At 42.0% G+C, this 14,769-nt stretch overlaps 1 protein-coding gene across 2 annotated transcripts in view; it reads left to right on the top strand.

Annotated features, from left to right (window-relative positions):
- The first annotated feature begins 231 nt into the window (after nt 1-231).
- The window catches only part of GALNT1 (polypeptide N-acetylgalactosaminyltransferase 1), a 122,729-nt gene continuing 108,191 nt past the window's right edge, over nt 232-14,769 (top strand). For both annotated transcript variants that reach the window (XM_047697122.1, XM_047697123.1), the window contains exon 1: nt 232-355. The gene's annotated coding sequence lies outside the window, so the exon portion shown is untranslated. The remainder of the gene's footprint in view (nt 356-14,769) is intronic.

Genomic DNA, 14,769 nt, shown 5'->3' with positions numbered 1-14,769 from the left:
GCACGCCAAGCGCTGAGAGCCCTGCGCCCGAGCGGCCTGCGCGGGCGGCCTTGCGGCCCCGGCCCGCCGCGTGAGGCGGCCCAGAGCGAGCAGCAGCGGCGGCGACATGCGGGGCGGCTCGGAGTAGCGCGCCGAGCCCGCGAGGCCCGGCGCGGAGGCGGGGGCGGGCGCGGCGGAGGCGGGGCCCGCGCCGGGCCCGCCCGCCCGCCCGGGGAGCCGCCGGCAGTGGCCGAGAAGGCGGCGCGGCGGACGGCGGCCCGAGAGTAGCGCCCGCGCTGCGGCCCGCGGGACCGCGCCGCGACCGCCCGGGCCGGCCCCGAGGAGCGCCCGCCGCCGCCGCCGCGCGCGGAGCGAGGTGAGTGTCTGCCCGCGCCCGGGCCGTCCCGGAGCCGGGGCCGCTAACGCGGGGCCGGGGGAGAAGGAGGAGGAGGCCGGGCCGCGTCCGCGACTCCCGTCCTTTGTGGCCGCCGGGGCCGGGACCGGGGCCGGGGCCGGGGCGCGGGCGCGCTCGGCGCGGGGTCCGAGTCGGGGACTCCGGGGCTGCCGGACACGCGGCGCCTCTGGCTGGTAACTGCGGCGAGCAGCGAGTTTCCGTCCTAGTTTGTCATTGAGTTAGAACCGTTTTTCTTTAGAAGACGGAAGTTTGTTTTATTGACCAGAAATCCAGCTAAATATGGCTTCTGGGTCCGGCCCGGCTTGTGGTACTTGGAGCGGTGGTGCCGGGCTGACCCTCGCCGGGCCAGCGCGACGGGGGAGGGGAGGACACGCGGGCCGCCCGGGGCGGGGGCTTCCCGGCTCACTGCCCGCGCAGCGGACCGGGCCCTGGTTTAGCAAAGGTCTGTGGATGGAAGTAGCGGGCTTTAGGTAATGTGGCAGCTCTTCCTGGAAGAATGAATGAATGAAATGTCATTTACTCATACAGTCAACACAATGCCCATTAAAGCTTTGCCAGGAGTCGTGATGATGTGCATTGTCATTGCCTCTCTGACCTGATCACTCTGGCTAAATGAGGGTCCTCCCTCCTCCAAACTTATGACCTTGGACTCATTTTCAAAGCCACTGAACTAACCAGCCCTTCAACCAAAAGCGCTTGGGATTTTCTGGCAAGCATGGACAATAGGCAAAGTAGTCTTTGGGATTGTGTACTGTTCCTGGAGGGCAGAGAATCTTACTTTAATCATACCTTTTGCTTCGTATATTAATTTGTAATAATTCCTGTCAGGAACCCTGAGAAGGGGTGTGTGTATGGGGGCAGGGGGTCTTGTCCTCATTTCACAGGGGAAGAAGTTGAGGCCTTAAGAAGTTGTAACTTTACGGTCACAAGCTAAGCGGCAGAACTGGAATTCAAACCTATACTTTTAATTCGATACTCTTTACATCATATCTTTGTCTACACCTGGATTGTCCATTGTGGTAGCTACTGACCACATAAGGCTATTTAAATTAATTAAAGTTAATTTAAAAATCATTCGGGGCGCTTGGGTGGCTCAGTGGGTTAAGCCTCTGCCTTCTGCTCAGGTCATTATCTCAGGGTCCTGGGATCCAGCTCCGCTTTGGGCTCCCTGCTCTGCGTGAATCCTGCCCACCCCCCACCCAAGCCTGTCTCTCTGCCTACTTGTGACCTCTCTCTCTCTGTCAAATAAATAAATAAGTAAATAAATAAAATCTATAAAGAAAAATCATTTGGCTCCTCAGTTGCACTAGCTGCTTGTCAAGTGTTGAGTAGCCAGATGTGGCTGGTGACTGCTATTTACCAGTGCTTATCAGGACCTTATATCCATTTATTTTATTACGAAAATAAGTATTTACTGAGTGCCATCTATGAAGCAGAGTTTTAAGTCTTGTGTGTACTGTGGTGAACAAGAGAAACAGAATGTCCTTGCCTTTTGGAGCTTGCTTTTTAAATGACAGTTTGAGTGATGTTTCCATGGTACTTTAGAACCTTACTAATTGAAAGTGCTTGTCTTCTGGAAGTTTGGAAGAAATGCAGAATCTCAGGTCCCAAACCACATCAACCAAATGAGTACCTGTTAAAGTGATTTATCAGATCACAGCTGATAGCTTACAGATCTGTTTCAGGTGATTTGTTCAGAACACCAGTGATACCCAGGTTTAACAGATGTCTTGATGGATTGTTTAGTAGGTCTTTTATTTACTTGAGACAGAGCGTGCTTGCAAGCATGAGTGGGGTGAATGGCAGAGGTAGAAGCAGACTTCCCCCTGAGCAGGAAGCCCAATGTGGGGCTAGATTCCAGGACTCTGGGATCATGGCCTGAGCAGAAGACAGACGCTTAACCAACTGAGCCACCCAGGCACGCCTTCCCTTCGTAGGGCTTTTAAGAAGCAGGTTCTAAAACTCTTGGGACCACTCACCATTTATGTAAATACTTATCAAACCCCCGGCTTCTCCAATAGAATACAAGCTTCATGAGAGCAGAGATTGTGTCTTACTTTTCTAGCTGTGTACCCCAAAGATTTCACAGTGCCTGGTAAGCAGTAGGCACTCAGTAAATGCTTGCTGAGTGTATGAATGGTCTTGCTAGGAAGTCAGGACCCGTTGTTAAACTCAAGCAATAGCAATTAAGTTAGTTTTCATGGCCCTAGGTAAGAGCATGGGACCAGAGTCAAAAACAAAGCTCTCTGTAGCTTTTCAGCTCCAAGCTCCGATTGCCATGGCCTGAGTTTTACTCTTGGCTCACTTGCATGTGCCCTATTTCTCTTTTTTTAATAATATACTACTACATATTTAAATCTCAATCACCTGTTAATCCTGTATATAGGCATATATCTCTATATACATATGTAGGTAAATACATTTTTTAAACCAAATTCCAGACTTTATTTGGATTTCACCAGTTTTTCCATTAATACTCTTTATGTTCCAGAATCCAGTCCAAGGTACCACATTGCATTTAGTAGTTATGTCTCCTTAGTCTTTGGTCTGTGGCAATTTCTTGTTTTTTATAACTTTGGTTGTCTTGAGGAGTACTGTCCTGGTTCTTTGATGGGCAGCGTTCTGTAGACCAGATAGGATCATTCAGTTCTGGGAAAAGTCTCTCGTATTCAGGAAAATAAGGCTGTGAAAAGAATAACTCTTTTTGCTCTTGTTTGTTTATGTAATATATATACATCTATTATGCTTATGTAACAACATACACTTCAGTACTTCTTTTCAGTAACAGATTTCTTGGGATGCAGTTTCTCATTTGTTGAGATTCAGAAGAGTATTATAGCATTGCAGTTGTGATCCACTATTTTAAAGTACACTGAGTTTTTATTTTTGTGATGGGATAAGAGCTGGGCTGAGGTGGAGGAACAAGGGAAAAGGAGATTGTCTGAAATAGACAGTAGGTTAGAGAGGGACCAAGGCAAATGGAGTGACAGAAAATGGAGGAAGACGAGTGAGCATCTGCACAGAAGAGAACCAGGAATGAATACTTACTGTTTGCCCACTTATTCAGTTAATATTTATTGAATGCTTCTTGTGTGCCGGTCCCAGTACTAGTCAAGATATCCGAAAGTGGGGCAGCATTAAGGAAATAAACATGAAGATAAGTATATAATAATTACCACTTGTGATGAGTACTATAAAGAAAAAGTAAAGGATGTTGGAGAGAATGTGGGTGGGGGAACTGCTGCTTTTGGTTGGCTGGGTTGGTGAGGAAGGCTTCTTTGAGTAAATGACATTTGAACTCCTCTCTGTAACTTTTGGGGACCTTCCATACTTACTCCACACTGTTTGTTCCATAGTTCTCTTATTTCACAACACGCACACACACACATGCCTCGTTCTCCATAGGAACTATGCTTATTTCAGCTTTGTGTCTTTATATATGATTTCTTCCCAAGGTGCCCCTCTTTCTTCTGCTTGTTGAAGTACTACCTCTTGTTCAAGTATTTGCTCAAATCCCATCTCTTTTATTAAGTCTTTCACTGTTGATTTATGCCTCTGTTTGTCATTCTGCTTAAGTGAATATGGTGTTTGAGGGTAGCGATAATATTTTACGTTTATATCTGTGTGTCTTCACTTAGTCCCGCACAAAGCCAGGATTAATAAAGCGTTGTTAAGAGGCTAGATCCGTTCTCAAGTGTTAATATTTGGGTGATAAACCTTAGAGCAGTGAGTGAAGGTCCAGTTTTTGTTTTTGTTTTTTTAATTTAAAGACTTTATTTATTTATTTGTCAGAGAGGGAGAAAGAACACAACCAGGGGAGCTGCAGGCAGGGGGAGAAGTAGGTTCCCCGCTGAGTAGGGAGCCCAATGAGGGACTTGATTCCAGGACCCTGGGATCATGACCTGAGCTGAAGGCAGGTGCTTAACCAGCTGAGCCACCCTGGCATCCCCAATTTTTTTAAATTAAACTTTTTTTGCCATAATTGTAGATCCACATGCAGTTAAAAAAATTCAGAAACATCCTATTTACCCTTTACCAGTTGCTCCCAGTGGTATCATTTTGTAAAGCTATAGTACAATATAGTACATGACAGTATCATTGATTGAGTCAAGATATAGAACATTTCCTTCTTTTTTTTTTTTTTTAAGATTTTATTTATTTATCTGATAGAGATCACAAGCAGGCAGAGAGGCAGGGAGAGAGAGAGGAGGAAGCAGGCTCTCCGCCAAGCAGAGAGCCCGATGCGGGGCTCGATCCCAGGATTCTGGGATCATGACCTGAGCCGAAGGCAGAGGCTTTAACCCACTGAGCCACCCAGGCGCCCCAAGATACAGAACATTTCCTTTACAAGGTTTCTGCATGTTGTTCTGTAGGGACACCCACTTGCTTCCTACTGCTACCTGCTCCTTAAGCCCCGACAATCACTCATCGGTTCTCCATTTCTGTGATTGTGTCATTTCAAAAATGTTTTGTAAATGGAATCATACAGTAAGTACCTTTTGGAATTGGCTTTTTATCACTCAGCATAATTGTCTAGAGTTTCATCCCGGTTGTTGTGTTTATTGATAGTTGATTCTTCTGTCTTGCTGAGTAGTACTTCACAGTATGGATGTGCTTTTATGGTTCTTTCAACTATTTATCTTTTGAAGGACATCTGGTTGTTTCTGGTTTTTGCTGTTCTGGCACCCTTTGTTGAAAAGGCAACATCTTTCCTCCGTTGAATTGGTTGTATCTTTGTAAAAAAATCAGTTGGGTGTATTTGTGAGTCTATTCCTGGGTTCTCTCTTCTGTTCCATTGATCTGTGTGTCCCTCCACCACTATCACACAGTCTTGGTTATGGTGCTGTATAATAAGTTGTAAGTTGGTGTAGACTGATTTCCTCCCACATCTTTTTCAGAATTGTTTTAACTACTTTTGTTTCTTTGCCTATCCATATAATTTGTAGAGTAATCTTGTCTGTATTTACAAAAAAATCTTGCTGGGATTTTGATAGGCATTGTAGTAGACCTGTTTATCATCTGGGAAGGATTGCCATTTTACTATATTGTATCTTCCAATCTATAAGCATGGTATGTCTTTCCATTTGAATCTTCATATCATTGTGTAGTTTTATCATACAAGTCTGCTTTATTAAATTTTTAAAAAATTTTTATTTATTTATTTGACAGAGATCACAACTAGGCAGAGAGGCAGGCAGAGAAAGAGAGGAGGAAGCAGGCTCCCCACGGAGCAGAGAGCCCCATGTGGGGCTCGATCCCAGGACTCTGAGATGAGATCATGACCTGAGCTGAAGGCAGAGACTTTAACCCACTGAGCCACCCAGGTGCGCCCTGCTTTATTAAATTTTTTTGGATTTGTTATGTTAGGTTTACATTTTTATTTCAAACAGTTGAAAATGATACTGTATTTTAAATTTTGGTGTCCATGGGTTGATAGCTAATATAGAGAAACATTAACTTTCTTGGGTCAATCTTGGATTCTGCAATCTTGCTGAACCCATTGATTCTAGGAGTTTTTCTGTAGTTTCCTTGTGATTTTCTAAATAGATAACTGTGTCATGTTTACATAGTGGCAGTTTTATTTCTTTTCAGTATGCCTTTGATTTCCTCTTGCCTTCTTGCACTGCCTAAAACTTCCAGTACTATGTTGAATAAGGATAGTGAAGAGGACATCTTTGCTTTGTTCCTGATCTTAGGGGAGAGTATTTAGTTTTTCACCATGTTTTGGGCCATTCTCAGCTTATCTGCGGTGGTACTATTGGCTAGAAATGCCTGGGACCACTCATTTGGTGAGCCACCGCAGACCTTTCCCCTTTGGGAGCCAGAGCTGTGGCTGGACCGGCCCTTGTGGTTCTCTTGATTGCAAGACACACCTCAGCAACAACCATTGGTGAAAGGTGGAAAAGATAAGATTTATTACACATAGGTCCTGTGGTACTCCACAAGCCTGGGGCCACACAGTGAGGTTGCAGATAGAACATGCAGACCTGGGGTTCTGCTTTTAATGGGGTAGTAGAGGGTGAGGTGTCTAGGGTTTTGCAGGTTCACTCTTGATTGGTGAATTTAAAACATAGGAGTGAAAATTAGGGATGGGAAGGGAAAGAAAGCTGCCAAATGGTTAGTTTTGTAAGTCGGATAGCACTTACTAAAAAAGGGCTGATAGGGACTTCATGGGTGGGGCAGCCTGGCTTTTTATCTAATTGTGTAGTTGGCATTGTGTTTATTCAAGATGCATGTCTTTCAGGTGTGTGCCTGGACAATCAAAAGCTTAATGTCAAGCATTTATACTATTGAAAAAGCTAATTATCAGGCACCTACACTATATTAAGTGTAGTGTTAACTGTAGGTTTTTTGGTAGATATGGTATCTAAAGTTGAGGAAGTTGCCCACTATTCCTGTCTTTGAGAGTTTTTATCATGAGTGGGTGTTGAATTTTTGCCAAGCGCTTTTTGTGCATTGATACAGTATGTGATTTTCCTTCTTAAGCATAGGATTGCAGTGGATTATTTTGATTGATTTTTGAGTTGAACCAACATTGCATCCCTGGAATAAACCCCACTTGGTCATGGTTTATAATTCTTTTTTTTTTTCTTTTAAATATTTTTTTTAAAGATTTTTATTTATTTATTTGACAGAGATCACAAGTAGGCAGAGAGGCAGGCAGAGAGAGAGGAAGGGAAGCAGGCTTCCCTGGTGAGCAGAGAGCCTGATGCGGGGCTCGATCCCAGGACCCTGAGATCATGACCTGAGCCGAAGGCAGAGGCTTTAACCCACTGAGCCACCCAGGGGCCCCAAGGTCATGGTGTATAATTCTATATATTGCTGAATTCTTTTTACTAATATTTTGTTAAGGATTTTTTGCATTAAATTCATGAGGACATTTAGCACTATACCTTTCCATCTCCACATTGTTTCAGCTGAATTTGTCCCACAAATAGTGATACATTATTATTTTTTTTAATTTGGTTCCCTTTTTTTTAAAAATTTCTCTTGAGATTTCTTTCACCTGTGGTTATTTAGAAGTGTGTTGTTTAGTTTCCAGGTGTTTAGAGATATGTTATTATCTTTCTGTTGATTTCTAGTTTAATGCCATTATGATTGGAGAACACACTGAATGATGTTGTGATTTCAGTTTTAAATTTGTTGAGGCTCATTTTATGACTCAAAATATGGTCTGCCTTGCTGTATGTTCTGTGGCTATTTGAATAAAGTATGTTTTCTACTATTCTTGAGTGGATTGTTCAGTTAGAACCTGTTGGTTGTGTTGTTGACTTCTTCTGTACCCTTGTTGGTTTTCTGGCTGGCTAGTCTGTCAGATTTTGGGAGAAGGGTGTTGAAGCCTCTAACTGTATTTGTACATTTTTAGTTTTACATATTTTGCACCTCTCTGGTACATACATATCTAGGGTTGCTTTGTTTTCTTGGTGCATTGACCCTTTCTATCATTACATAATGTTCTTCTTTGTCTCTAGTGATTTTCTTTGCTCTGAATGCTATTTTATCTGATAATAATACTACCACTACTTTTATTTTTCTTTGATTGTTTTTCTCTGTTTGGGATATATATCTTTTTCTATCCTTTTACTTTTAGCTCCCATGCTTGGTTATATTTGAAGTAAGTTTTTTGTAGACAACAAACTGTTTGGTCATGTCTTTTTTAAAAAGTTTTTAAAGATTTCAGGTGTGTGCCTGGATAATCAAAAGATTATCTAATTATTTATTAGAGCATGTGCGTGTGCAAACACACATGAGCAGGGGTAGGGGCAGAGCGAAAGGGAGAAGCAGACTCCCTACTAAACAGGGAGCCCAACTAGAGACTCCATTCCTGGACCCTGGAATGATGACCTGAGCCGAAGGCAGACCCTTGATTGAGCCATCCAGGTGCCCAGGTCATGTCTTTTAATCCATTCTGCCAATTTCTGTCTTTTCATTGACACTTTAGGCCATTTACGTTTTTTTTTTTTTTTAAAGATTTTATTTATTTATTTATTTGACAGACAGAGATCACAAGCAGGCAGAGAGGCAGGCAGAGAGAGAGGAGGAAGCAGGCTCCCTGCTGAGCAGAGAGCCCGATGCGGGGCTCGATCCCAGGACCCTGAGATCATGACCTGAGCCGAAGGCAGTGGCTTAACCCACTGAGCCACCCAGGTGCCCCTAGGCCATTTATGTTTAATGTAATTATTTTTCTGTTAGGACTTAAGTCAGCCATTTTTTTTGTTTTTTGTTTGTGCCTTCTGCTTTTTGTTTTTCTGGGTATTTTTTCCTTGGCTTACTGTGGATTGCTTAAACATTTTATAAAAAATCCGTTTTGAATAGTTTTTGAGCATTTTTTGGGTATTTTTTTGTTTAAAAAAATTCAAGGGTTTTTGATATTTTATCATATATATACACAACTTACTGTGTACTGGTGTCATCATTTTACCTGTTTAAGTGAAGTATAGGAACCTTACTTCCTCTTACATCCCTTTACCCTCCCCAATTTTAATAAAATTGTAAATATTTCTTCTACATACAATTAGAAGTACATTAGACAGTGTTATAGATTTTGCTTCTACAGTCAAACATAAATAAGAAAACTCAAGGGGAGGAGAAAAGTCTGTTTTACCTTTATTTTTGCTTACTGGGTTTTCTCTTAATTTCTTAAGATTCATTATTTTTTCATTTCTTTTCATTTTAAAAAGTTTGGCCATTCTTTAGGTTAAGTCTGCCAGTGACAAATTCTTAGTTTTTCCTTATTTGAGAATGTCTTGATTTCTTCTTCATTCCTGAATACTTTCTCTCGCCATAGCATTCTGTCTTGTTTTTTCTTTCAGCACTTGAAAAATATGTTACCACTTCTTCTGGCCTCTGTAGTTTCTGATGCGAAATTCATATTGATTCACTTATCCCTCTGTGATTAGGGGGTCACTGTTGTCAGGATTTTTTTTTTTTTTTTTTTTTTTTTTTTTTTTTTTTTACTTTAGTTTTCAGAAGTTTAATTATGATTCATCTTGTTGTGGATCTCTTTCAGTTTATCCTTTTTGGGGTTCACTCAGTTTCCTGAATCTGTAGGTTTATGTCTTTTTCCAGATGTTGGAAAATTTTCACCATTATTTGAGTACATTTTCAGCCCAGCCCTCTCTCTTTCTCCTCTCTTTTCAAGATTGATGACTTGATTAGTAAATTTTTATTATGGTCCCACAGGTCTGTTTATTTTTCTTTATTTTCTCTGGTCAGATTAATTTCTGTTTCTCTATCTTCTAGTTTAATTTCTCTGTTCCTTCCATTCTGCTTTTGAGCCCACCCCTTATCTTCTGTTTTTTTTCTAAGGTTATTTATTTTTAATTTGTTTCAAACATGTTTGAAATTGTCAAAGCATTTCTGCCATAGCTGTGTTATAATCATTAGCAGATATTTCCAGCAAATCTGTGATTATGGTTTTGGTGTCCACGGTTGTCTTTTTCATTGAATTTGAGTTTATCCTGTTTTGGTGTGACGGGTGTTTTTGTTTGTTTGTTTGTTTTTTAATTAAAACCTGGAAATTTTCATAGTCCACGAAATTTTGGATCTTAGTTAAGGCTCTGTTTTAGCTGGCTTTTTTTTGACACCACTCCAGTAGGGGAAAGAGACAGACAACATGTGGTACTCCACTGTTATTGCTTAGAAGAATTAGGTTTGCAGGTTCCCCACTTGGCCTGTCTTCACCCAGAAGTGGAGTGTTTTGTTTGCCAGGTGAGGATAGAGATCCAGGATTTCTGGGGTGATGGTGTGGAAAGGTGCCTTGATCCCAGCTGACATGGATGAAAGCCTGGGCTCCCTATTCGGCTATCACAGCATCACCCTAATGTTACAGCTTGGTGAAAATATGGAAGGCTAAGCTACCCACCTGGCCTAGGTGGGATCACGGTTTTTCCTGTGGTGTTTGTCTGAAGTAGAGTTTTTTTTTTTTTTTTTTTTTTTTGGTAAGAGTTTTCCTGTCTTGCTAGGATGTCCCATTTCTGGTCCTTTGGTTAGAAGGAGCGGGCTTTTGTTGGGGCTTTTTTTGTCTGCACCTTTTGGCATTTCCAGGTTGCCAGCTTATTCGGGTCCAAGTCTGGGATATATGAGGCAAAAATAAAACCCAGAAAACTCACCATTGTGTTGTTCCTCAGGTCCTGAGGTCCCTAGCCAGCCTACCACCTTCTCTGCACACTTAATAGTCTTATGTTTGTTTTATATGTAATATTCAGAATTTTTACTCATACTCAATGGGAGGAATAGGGAAAAATACATCTACTTCATCTTCCCAGAAGCAAACATCCCTAAAGGATCAGTTTTTAACATTTTCTCTTGGTCGTGGGCTGATTCTTTTCCAACATGTAAAAAATGATTTATGTGATAAGTGAAATAAAAAACTTCTGATATGTAACTACCAAACTTTTTAAATCATTAGATTTTGTAGATGTAAAATTTCTGTTAGATTGCTGTGAGTTTATAAATGCTTTCTTTCAATCTCTGCACATCCCTTTTCATGGAGTAGGCACAAGCGATTTGCTCTCCAGGGACTACACTTAGACTAGCACTGCCTTGGGTATACTACTTGATTTTTTCCTAAGTTATAAATCAGTGATTAGCAGTTCAGCTTAGTTCTGCTCTGCTGTTTTCCTTGTATTTTTGTAGGTATATTCTCAGTGTGAAACCTTTTTAGTTCTTAAGGAGAAGGAATGCTTGGGATTGTTCAGGGTAGCTATAGTAATGGTGTTGAGTATTGAGAGTGCATCTCTGGTTTTATGGGACCCATTTCTCCTTTAATTTTTAGAATCCTTCAAATTTGTTATAAAATAAGTGCTTGTAAATGCCTGTAAGAATCTTTTGCAGTCGTCGCAATTTATGACTTCTGAGGTTACACAGAGAACCTATGATTGTTTTTGGTTCTGTAAAGATGTCTAAGTATAGGTTTCAGTATGTTTTTGTTGTTGTTGACAACCTCAGCTGCAGGACAGACACTAAGGGGTACGAGGCGAAGCCTTCTGGGGAGCCATGAGGTGATTTAAAGGCCGTTCCTCAGGGTAGGATGATTTTCAGTATATTTTTGTGTCTTTGCTAGTTATGACTTCCTTCTCATTAAAAAAAAGTTTATTTGAAATATCAGTTCAGTTATTAAAAGGAGCAGAATTTATATTCCATTGGGAGACCCACATGTTCAGTTACTGAGTTGTTCTTTGAAAACTACACATTGCGTTTTATAATTTATTGTTTTCCTTAGTTAAAATTTCTGGCAATGTCGTAACTCTCATTTTTCTATCCCTAGGAATAATTGGGTTGTTAGTACAAACTTTACTGTTATCCCCAAGTTCCTGTGCATTGCAGGGATTTCAGGGGGTAAGAGCGCAGCACTGTCGTGGTGAGGGCTGGCTGCTTCAGAGAGTGAAGTCCATCTATATTCTCATAATAAGATTATAAAACTTAATTTTTATTTTTGTTATTTTTAAAAATATTTATTTATTTGAGAGAGAATGAGTGCTGGGAGGGGCAGAAGGGGAGGGAGACAGACAAGCAGACTCTACTGAGCACAAGCCCAATGCCCCTGAGATCATGACCTGAGCCAAAACCAAGAGTCAGATGCTTAACTGACTGAGCCACCCAGGTGCTTCACAGAACTTAATTATTTTAGGTGTTTTTGTGCAAAGAGAGCACTATCTATTATAATTAAACTGTTGTAGGGATAATAGTCATGAGGGTTTCAACTTTTACTCAAATTAGAGACATAAGAGAACTAAAACACCTTTGCCACTGCCCATAGAAAATGGGGTTGGGATGGTCTTTGATCTGAAAGTTGGGAGGAGATTGAGAAAGTAGAGGGAAGAAGAGGATAGCTAATTGTAGGCTAACAGTCTTTGAACAGGGCTGGAAATCCTTTGATGAGCAACCTCTGGGGAATTTTAGTGCATGAACTATAAGGATGCTCCTGGAGAGAAAGGAGTTTTGTGGTGGAAGCTTTTGACTGGAAATGCCCCTGAGGAGGGAGGGTGTAATACTGGTAACTTAAGCTGGTGCTTATCAACTGGTGGTGTGTGCTCTTGCCTCAGAAGGGAAAGTTTGAAGAACATTAGGGGAAGAATGATTTGGTTCAGAAAGACTGGGATGTAGGCTATCGCTAATTGGAGAAGGGGCACTGAAACACAATGTGTATAGCACAGACCTGTGCCAAGTGCTGTTCTAAGACTTCTGCTTATATTAGTCTCTTAATTCTTTATAACAACCCTTGGAGGTAAATACTTTTATCGTTATCCCCATTGTACAGATGAAGTAACTGCAGCACAGAGATTAAAGTGGCGTATCTGGGCTCTGCATCTGTCCTGGTTCCTCTGTGTTTAGCATGGCAGTCTGGGTCCAGAGCTTATGGTCATAACCACCATACTACTGCCTTGTTAGAATAGGGTGGGCAAGATTGATAGGGGTTTTGAATACCAAGCAGAAGAGTGGATATTATTCGAAAGGCAGCCATTGAGGGATTTTGATGGGAGTATTGGTCGACATCAGAATTAAGCTTTAATGTACACATTTTAAAAGATTAGAGGTAGGAAAGGAGATTAATGCAATAGGTCAGTTGTGTAGGTTAAGAAAATACAGGTGCGTTTTTAGAGATGGGAGCACTTGTTGTCAGTGGGTTAAGGAAAGAGAGAAGTCAGTCACTCCACCTGTAAGAGGATGCCACCATTACCAGCAACAGAAAAATAAACAGTTTGTTTGAGGATGGTTAATGAGTGTGTCTTGAGGCATGTCCAGTTGCAGGTATCCGAAAGGGACTCCAGAAAGGTGGAGTTACCCTGCAGGCATCATATCATAGTTGCAGGACTTGATCTTGGGAGAAGAGGTAATGTCTGGAGGCACAGATGAGCATGATCTGCTTTGGGGTGGTGAAAACAGAGAGTGGTAGAGAGGACTAAGAAATGAACCTGAGGGAATGCTTACAGTTAGGACTCTAGAGGAGGAAAGAGTCTTTAACGTTCTCATCAAGCAAATATTTATTGAGCTCTACATGCTAGATAACTGTGATTACAAAGTGACTAAAACAGACGTGGTTTTGTACTGGCTATACGCTCCAGTGGGGTGGACAGAAATAGAAACAAGTAAATAGAGGAAATGACATTTTATTTTATTTTACTTTATTTTATTTTATTGGGAAATAACATTTTAGCTGAGACCCGGAGTTCAAAATATTTTTAATACAGAGAGTGGTAGCAAGGTTATAAAGAATAGTGTGTGTGGAGAGACCTTGTAGCAGAAGAGGACTCATTCTGTTTAATGAACTGTGAGATCAATGTGGTTAAAGGGCCACTGGTGCAAGGGAAAGAGGGTGAGCTGAAGGGAGAAAAATGGGCATGAGACAGATGTTGAGAGGAGATGATGCAGGACTGTAGTCTCAGTGCTCTTGAAAGGTTTTGAGCAGGAGAGAGCGCTGTTTTGAATTTTAAGCAGACCCCTGTTGCTGCAATGTGGAGAATGGATTTGGTCAAGAGGATAAGATGACTAAAAGAGAGATGTGGAAACCAGTTGGGAGAATTGCAGGGGGCTGGGCTAAAATGGTTACAGTGGATCTGAGGCCTAGGGCAGCACTAGGGTTTCTTTGAGCAAGCTGCTCTGGCTCTCCCGGGCCTTTCCCTTGGTGCCTCCCTTCCCCCCACCCCACTCCTCCCTTTATCATATCATGTATCAGGTTGACACTGTCAGTTTATCTGTGTCTCTTCTGGACTGAATTCCTTGGGCAGGGTTAGGGAGCTTGTTTTACTGGTCTGTTAAGCACCAGTCCCCACCACTGAGAAGTGATCAATAAGTGTTGAGAAATTCAGTGTGCTTATCTTCAAAGGTGTAAGACTATGGTAAGGTTTCAGAGTGAGTCTTTCTTCTGTTGTTTTTCTCCCAGGGAGAGACTCTGAGATCTGGGTTGGCTGGTGGCAGCATTACAGGGAAAGCATGTGCCGACTGGGGCCTGTGTGTCATTCAGAGGTGTTTCTAGGTCTCTAACTGCAGGAAGGTGTGTGTGATTTCCGTAGCAGGAGAATTGGAAGTGGGAAAAGTCCAGAAAGCCAAGGGAGACCTTATGAAGAATGGTAGGTACTGATACCAGTTCTGCTGAGCAGGCAGGAATGTGAAAGATTTCTTCCTATTTCTTGCTGTCTCTGCTCTCCACAGTTTTAACAGAGAGGTAGGAACAGAAATCACATCACATGTGCTAAGTGGGGACAGTGAGTGTGAACCATTCCTTGAAGGAAGTATTGTGAGGAGAAAAGGGGAGAGTGCAGCTTGAATTGGGGTAGTTGAGGGACATGTTTTTAAGGACAGGAATGAGCAGAGCCTGTTCTTTGTAAGCAGTGGGGGGGGGGGTGGCCGATGAGGCAGGGAAGTAGGATGCA

This window comes from Lutra lutra, chromosome 12 (assembly GCF_902655055.1).
Source record: "Lutra lutra chromosome 12, mLutLut1.2, whole genome shotgun sequence".
Classification (NCBI taxonomy): domain Eukaryota; kingdom Metazoa; phylum Chordata; class Mammalia; order Carnivora; family Mustelidae; genus Lutra; species Lutra lutra.
The sequence above is the reverse complement of the archived record's forward strand: the minus strand, read 5'-3'. Positions and strand labels throughout refer to the sequence as shown.